This window comes from Peromyscus californicus, unplaced genomic scaffold (assembly GCF_007827085.1).
Source record: "Peromyscus californicus insignis strain IS unplaced genomic scaffold, ASM782708v3 Scaffold_20__1_contigs__length_68692818, whole genome shotgun sequence".
NCBI classification, from domain to species: Eukaryota; Metazoa; Chordata; class Mammalia; order Rodentia; family Cricetidae; genus Peromyscus; species Peromyscus californicus.
The window spans coordinates 24,260,511-24,269,232 of NW_026294503.1; positions in this window are offsets into that span (position 1 = coordinate 24,260,511).

Below are 8,722 nucleotides of genomic sequence, written 5' to 3' on the forward strand. Positions count from 1 at the left end.
GTCTAATACACACCAGTAATGTCTGTATGGATGTTTGAACTTTCCAGCTGCCTCGAAATTGAAAACCCTTATGGTAGCCATTTTCAGGAGAAAATTTGTATGGCTTCAAGCCTGTAAGACTACCCCATTCATAATCTTGATTACTGAGAAGCAACAGAAGACATGTGTTCTTTTTCTTATTGTTTTTCCTATCTAGTACTCCTAAAATAACCTCATGGACTTTCAGAGGTCCTGCTGGCCCCTGGGTATAGGCACATCACTTGAGCCCTTGACTTCAGCCCCACCCTGGTTATGTTTAAGAATGACCAGATGGTCTGTGGATTCATTGGTGTTCAGAGAGCAAATCTCCCTCCCTCGGAATTGCTAACTAGAGGCATGGAGGCTTCGGGTATAGGTTGACTGCTACAGGTCTGGCTGCAGCATTCAGGCATGCAGAGTAGAGGGTTGCAGGAAGCCCGGGGAGATTCCTCAACCGTAGCAGTCTATGCTTGAAGTCAGCACCAGTTTCTGAACTTCCCAGTTCTGTGAACCAGTGGGCCCCCCACCCCCACGCTCCTGTAGCCCTTACTGTACTGAACTTGTGCCTGCCTTCCTGACTCTGCCTCTCAAGTATTTAGTTTATCCATAATCCACTACTGTGCCCAGCTTGATTTCTGTCAGTTCTAACTGAAGCATGGGTTCCTTAGGAGATCCCTCCCTCCTCCTTTCTTCCTTTTCTCTCCATCTCTGTCTCCGTCTCTGTCTCTGTCTATTTCTTATTTATTTGTAATCGTTCTTTAAAATGTCGTTATCAGCCCTAGGACTGCTCCATGTGTGTTTTTCTGTATTAGGTTTTTTTTTTAAGGTCAGATTGTTTTGTTTTGCTTTGCTTTTGAGTCCAGGCCTAACTCTGGAGCTCAGGCTGGCATGGAACTCCCTATGTGGCCCAGCCTGGCCTGGAATATACGGCGATTCTCCTGTCTCAGCCTCCCAACTCTTGGGATTATGGACGTGAGTCACCATGGGTAACTTGGGAACAGGAATGTCAAGTCCCCACTCCACTGGCTCTCTGGCCAGTGCTGGTGAAGGGCTGCTGGATTCTTGTTTTTGAGTAGTGTATCCAGTTACTTTTGCATCACTGTGACTAAGCTCCAGCGTCACAATTTAAGGGATGAAGGGCCATGGCTCATGGTTTCAGTACATCCTGGCAAAGAAAGGATGATGGATCAGGAAACAGAATGCACTAAGGCATGGCAGGAGCTGGGGCCTGGGTATAACCTTCAGAGACCTGCCCCTAGTAACCTGCTTCTGCCAGTGAGGCCCTCCAAAAGGTTCCATAGCTTTCCAATTTAGCACCACCAGCTGGGAAACATGCACTCAGACACTAGCCTGTGGGAGATAATCTTAGGTTCTGACAGTAACATCTCAATTCTGTTTCTTTTTTCCAGACTTATGCCATCCTTTTCCAGACAGGTTCTTCAGGCCTTAACTCCAAGCTTTATTCTACCTATTAGTGTGGAAACATGTTATAAGGAACTTTTGTAGGTAGCAAAGAACACCAAGAAATGATTTCATTACTTGCTTTTTTTTAAAAATTTTTTTCTTTCTTTTTTTTTAAAATTTATTTATTTATTATGTATACAGTATTCTGTCTACATGTGTACCTACAGGTTAGATCTCATTACAGATGGTTGTGAGCCACCATGTGGTTGCTGGGATTGAACTCAGGACCTCTGGAAGAACAGTCAGTGCTCTTAACTGCTGAGCCATCTCTCCAGCCCCGATTTCATTCTTCCACTCTCGGTAAGCATCTAATTCCAGCTCCTGGTCAAAAACCTGGGTGTAAATTCTCTTGTCTTGTGTCTCCTACTGAGGCTAGGCGCCATGGACACAATGCACTCTCCCTTTCCTTTAAGCTAACCAGATAGCCCAGTGCTGGAGGGTGAACTGTCTTTTACCCTCTCGGTCCACAGAGACTGTGGCCTTGCCCATAGACTGTTTAGCAGGTGTCTCGGGGAGCCTGGCTTTTAATAGTACCCGTTCTTATCAAGGGAGGAGTATTGGCAACATTACACTTGAGTCTGTAGACAGTCCTTCCTGAGGTTTCCATGGGGACCTGAGGTTTAGAACAATTTCTGGGAAGAACATTGGGAGCAGATTGAAGCAGATTGATGTTAATACAGTCCTACTGTGCTGGCACGCGTCTTTCCTGCAGACGTGGATTATTGATGAGTCGCTCCATTCAAGACCCACAGAGCTGCTTCATTCAAGCTTTTTGCAACCAGATGCTGAGATCTTGTCTCTGTACTCAGATTACAAGAAAAAAAAAATTGTCTATCAGTCATAGCTCTCCATGACTGCTTGATATTTGCTAGTCGAGGAAGCCTCCTGATCTCCCTGGGCTGCCTCATCCGGGAGAGTTGTTTTGAGACTTAACTGAGACTGTGTAGGAGGGGGGAGGAAGAAGAGAGAGAGAGGGGAGAGAGAATGGTTCATATTCCGAAAGGCAATTTTGTATTTCATCTCTGTATTTGTATTTTTGGTGTGTGTGCATGTGTGTATGCATGTTCAAATGTGGGTGTGCATGCGGAGGCCTAATGTTGATGCCGAATGTCTTCCTTGATCTCTCTCCACTTGACTTACTGAAGCACCATCTCTTGTTGAATCCGGTGCTTGCCAGTCCTGGTTAGAGGTTTCCTCACCTCTGCCTCCCCACTGCTGGCATTACAGGTAGCTGCTACGCCTGCCCAGCTTTCAGGTGGGTTCTGGGATCCAAATTCTTGTTGGTCCTTTTCTTAGGATTTCTGTTGGCTGTGATGAAGCCTCATAACCAAAAGCAACTTGGGGAGAAAAGGGTTATTACAGTTTCCATATTATAGTTTATCATGGGAGGCAGTCCAGGCAGGAACTGATGCAGAGGCCATGGAGGGGTGCTGTTTACTGGCTTGCTCTGCATGTACAACTTTATGCCAGAAAAGGGCATCAGATTTCCTTACAAATGGTTGTGAACCTCCATGTGGTTGCTGGGAATTGAACTCAGGACCTCTGGAAGCCAGTGCTCTTAACCACTGACCTATCCCTCCAGCCCTCAGCCTGCTTTCTTATAGAACCCAGGACTACCAGCCCATGGGTGGCCCCACCCACGATGGGCTGGGCCCTCCCCCCTTAATCACTAATTAAGAAAATGTCCTCCAGGCTGGCCTACAGCCTGATCTTATGGAAGCAATTTTTCAGTTGTGGTTCCCTCCACAGATATCTGTAGCTTGTGTCAAACTGATGTAAAACTAGTCAGTAAGTCCTCATGCTTGTGTGGGCCCGGTGAGCCGTCTCTCCAGCCTAGATAAAACACTTTGAGTAACCAGTAACCAGTTGTTGGTTAGCTCTTTCAAGCTGTGATGTACATCAACTTATTTAATCTTTAATCCTTAAACTGTAGCATAAGACACTATCATTTTCTCCCTGTTAGAGAGTGGAAAGCCAAGGCCCAGTAAGGTAAGATAACTTATCCAGAGCTACACAAGTGGTGACTGACAAAAACCCAGGTATTCCTGCTTCAGGGCATGTGTGTTACCATTGGATCCAATTCCTAGGTTGTTCAATCCCTAGTTTTTTGCTTTGATTAAAAAATACATATTTTATATGTATGGGTGTTTTGCCTGCAAGTATGTCTGTGTACCATATGCATGCCGTGCCCACAGAGACCAGAAGAGGGCATCGGATGCCCTGGAACTGGAGTTACAGACGGCTGTGATCCATCAAGTGGGTTCTGGGAATCAAACCCTGGTCCCCTCAAGAGCAATGAGTGCTTGCTCTTAACTGCTGAGCTTTCTCTCCAGTCTCTCGGTTCTTCTTTACATTCTGTAATCAAACTCCACCATGGCGTCAGCTACTTGATGGCACATGCCTTGTAATCTCAGCAATTAGGAGATGGAGGCAGGGACATCAAGAGTTCAGAGTCATTTCTGCCTACACAGCAAGATGACAGTTTATGAGACTCTTCAAACCCCCCCAAACGTCTTTCTAAGAGAGATGTCTTTCTCCAGCATCCATGTGAAAAGTGGGTGTGATCGCTCATGTCTTTAACCCCAACATTGGGTATGCAGAGACAGGCGGATCCTAGGGGCCACCTAGCCTGACTGAAATTGCTAGCTGCAAGTTCAGTTAGAAACTCTGTCTAAAAAACATAAACTGGGGCAGCGGTGGCACACACCTTTAATCCCAGCACTCAGGTAGCAGAGGTAGGCAGATCTCTGTGAGTTTGAGGCCAGCCTGGTCTACAGAGCAAAATCCAGGACAGGTACCAAAACTACACAGAGAAATCATGTCTCAAAAGAACCCATAAGCTGGTAGGTAGGCCATAATGTTGAGCTCTGGCTTCTACATGTGCTGACATAGGCAGGTACACCCCCCCCCCAACACACACACACTAGCAATACCCCTTCCAAAGTAAAGGAAATAAAAATTAAAGAAGTCTCCCCTTCTCTTACGTATGCATAATTGTAGCTAGAGTTTTCCTGCCTGGCCCACAGTCAGGACAAATCTCTCTCACCCGCCAGTCCCAAGCCACTCAAACCCGATCAAGCAAACACAGAGACTTATATTGGTTACAAACTGTATGGCCGTGGCAGGCTTCTTGCTAACTGTTCTTACCTCTTAAATTAATCCATTTCTATAAATCTATACCTTGCCACATGGCTCGTGGCTTACTGACATCTTCACATGCTGTTTGTCATCGTGGCGGCTGGCAGTGTCTCTCTGACTCAGCCTTCCTCTTCCCAGCTTTATTCTCCTCCTTGTCCCGCCTATACTTCCTGCCTGGCCACTGGCCAACCAGTGATTTATTTATTGACCAATCAGCAACACACTTGACATACAGACCATCCCACAGCACATAATTTACCCACTTTAATTTTTTTTAAATGAGTACAAATTCTATCTCTGTCTCCCTCCTTCCTTCCCTCCTTTGAGATTGGGTTTCACTATGTATTCCTGGATGTCCTAGAACTTGCTTTGTAGACAGAAGCCATGTGCCCAACCTAAACACAAGTATTTTGTATTTTGTCATCGTGCCCCCCCTCCAGCTGAGGACCGAACCCAGGGCCTTGCGCTTGCTAGGCAAGCACTCTACTACTGAGCTAAATCCCCAACCCCTGAACACAAGTATTTTAACAAGTGTAGCTTCAGCTACTTTCTGTAGTTCAAATTCATTGATCAAAGGCAGGAAAAGCCATGACACACTGTTGTTCTGTTTTCCTGTTGTTAGCATGACTTTTTTTGTTGTTGTTGTTGTTTTTTCAGAGGCTCTCACGTAGCCCAGGCTGACGTCACTCACCACGTAATCCTGAGATTATAGGCTTTCACTACCGTGCCTGCTATTACTCAATGCTAGGATCAGCTCGGGTCTCTGTATGCTAACCAAGCACTCTACCCATTCAGCCACCTCCCCAGGCCCTTGCTATCCTGTTCATCAGTGCTGACCGTTCTGACTTGGCTGTAAGGTTAAGACCTTTGGACTGCTAAGGCGCTGCCCCTGTACTACTAAGGTGTATGTTTCTATGCCCTGAGCAGCTTTGGGCCACCATTCAGTGCAGAAAGGCTCAGAAGGCCCTGAGCTCATACAAAGAGAGGGAACCTTTTCAGCAGATAAGCCAGATAGGACAGCCAGTCTCTTCCCTACTGTTAACTCCCTCCACACCGTACTTCAGGGTTGTTGCTGTTTTTGTTCATAAATAAAACTTTATTGAAAACTGATAATAGGAGGTCACTGTTGCATACCTTACAAAACCAAACATCATCACATTGTCTTGGTACTTAAGTAACTGAACTTAAGGCTGTCTGTGAAAAAACATAGATTCAGGAACTCATGTAGCTTGTTAGTATTCACTTCATTTCCTGTGAACAAATGACCCGTGAGTCTGACCTTTCCTCCTGCAGGTTGACACAATACTGTTGAGTAACGTACCCCGAAAACCCACGGAACATGACTGAAAACTGTGGTAGCCTTGTAACAATATGGACTTTTTAGTTTTTCGGGACAGGGTTTCTCTGTGCAGCTTTGCACCTTTCCTGGAACTCACTCTGTAGCCCAGGCTGGCCTCGAACCCACAGAGATCCGCCTGGCTCTACCTCCCGAGTGCTGGGATTAAAGGCATGCGCCACCACCACCTGGAGCAATATGGACATTTTACATCCATAAAATAAAGACTTGGACTCTGTACTAACCATTTCTTAAGTCTTTTCCTTTTCCTCTTCCAAGGATGGATGTTGCAGATCTCTAGCCAAAGGCATGGTGATCCTTTGGCAAGCCCAGCTACCAGAGATCTCTCAGTTGAACAGCACATGATCAAATTCTTGAGATTAATGTAAATACTGTGGTTTTGATGCTGGATGTGCAGGATCAGTCAGTTCTCCAGTGACTTCACTGGGTGTCTGAGAATTCGGTTTTGACAGTGCCTGTTGTTTGAGTCAGATCCCGTGGGTCAAGGTCTCACTATCACCTACATACTACTTCAAATGCCAATCACAAGTAGTGGGTTATTATATACCCTTCACCCTTCTGATTGGCCTGCTATAAGATGAGGTTCCCATGACTTCCTCTTGAGTCTGAATAAACTTGCTAGGATGGTTCACAGAATTTAGGAATGCATTTAACATTGACTGGGTCTGATAAAGCACGGAGCTGAGTGGCAGAGGAAGAGATGGGTGTGGGAAAATGAAAATGAACAGCACGGGGAAAGCCATATAGGGCGGGCGAGATTGGGAATGATCCCTAGTATGGGAGGTTTTGCCTCTTCGTATTCAGTCATGTGCTGCTCACCTCAGAGGTCGGGATCGGTTGATTTACAAAAGGATGGCCATTTGATGGACAATATCCACGGTGTTAGGAGATTGCCACAGTTTTCAGTAACACTCATAGTCTTGGACTGTGCCGACCTCCCAGTACACGCATACATCTGTCAGTCCGGGAGCTCCATGAACCCAGCAGTGCAGGGATTCTTAGTTTTGGTTTTTTGAGATGGGGTTTTTTGTAACGGTTTTGGCTGTTCTGGAACTTGCTTTGTAGACCAGGCTGTCTTTGAACTCACAGAGATCCACCTGCCTCTGCCTCCCAAGTGCTGGGATTGAAGATGTGTGCCACCACTGCCCAGCTGGGATTTTTTTGTTTGTTTGTTTGTTTGTTCTTTGGGTTTTTTGTTTGTTTTTGTTTTTCGAGACTGGGTTTCTCTGTGTAGTTTTGGTGCCTGTCCTGGATCTTGCTCTGTAGACCAGGCTGGCCTCGAACTCACAGAGATCCGCCTCACTCTGCCTCCCAAGTACTGGGATTCAAGGCATGGGCCACGGCTGCCCGGCACCTGGCTGGGATTTTTTAACAAGGACTTCATTATGAAGATAGAGATTTTCTCCATTTTCAGGCCTCTTCCTCTGGAGGATGTGGGGTGAGGCTGAAAACACCAAACTTCTTCTCATGGCCTGCACTTCCCGTTGATGAGCTCCCGTGCAGAAGAGGGTAGAGCATGGCCGTGGCTGCTGCCTCTACCCCCAGTGTCAGCCTGGGTTGCAGAGTGAGGCCTGCCTCTAAAACCAAAGCAGAGTTTGCCTTAGAGCAAGAGATACGCCAGGAGGTCCCAAGACATGCACGAAGTGGACATCAGTGTCAGAGACTAAATAGGAGAATGAAAGATTGTTCTAGCACCTCTGTCTCAAGGCTTTTAGGAGCTCTGTGTCAGTAACCTGGGACCCAACCAAAGATTAGAACAAGTGTTTTTTCTAGTATTTCTATTGCTTAGAAACATGGGGGCTAGGAACTAAGAATAGACACCAGTATTTACAGTCCTTATAATTTCATGGTAGATACATTGTGATTTCTCTAAAATAATTTTAAAAGAGCATCTTGGAATCTATAATGGTAGCTAATGCTTGGCGAGTACTCAGCTTGGTTCCAGGTTCATATACTGCCCAAAACTTGTATGTGAACAGTTAATCTCTATTGACTTTATGGAGTAGGAATTGTTACCCGTTTTTCAGATGAGGAAATAGACTCTACTTACCCAGAGTAGTTAGTTTAGAGTATGATTTGAACCTGGCTCTGACTTGAGAATTGCTGCATCCTAAGAGAATGATCTAGTTATATCAGAGTAAATCACTGGACCCTTTCAGGTCCCCTTTAATCTAGGTCCAGTTATCATTCCCACTTCACAGGTACATGAGTTGGTGCTTTAAGGGGTAACCAAAGCCAAGTCCCAGCACTTAGGAGGCAGAGGCAGGTGGATCTCTGTGAGTTCGAGGCCAGCCTGGTCTACAAAGCAAGTTCCAGGACATCCAGAGCTACACAGAGAAACCCTGACTCGAAAAACCAACTCCCTTCCCCCCAAAAGAGAGGTTACCGAGCTTATAAGCAACAGAGGGATGTATCCCAGAGCTGTCAGTACCCAAAGATCATGCTCATCACAGGCAAGGCTGAGATAGGTCCCCCAACCTTGGCCTTTCTGCAGCCATGTCTTCCCTTCACCCCTAAACTGAGACTTAGGTTTTCACATCCATGGAGGTTAAGTGGGAACGATACTGTTAGGGGTTGGGAGTGAGTACATTTAAAAAAGTGCGACTCTTTGGAAACGGCCTCCCTCTGCAGCCTAGAGTGGCTTTTCACTCTTGATCCTCCCACAATCTCATGTCTGGCATAGGTGTGCCACTTTGATTATCTTCTCTGAAAGTCTCTGAGCCTTGCTCTCTCACTGTGAAGTCT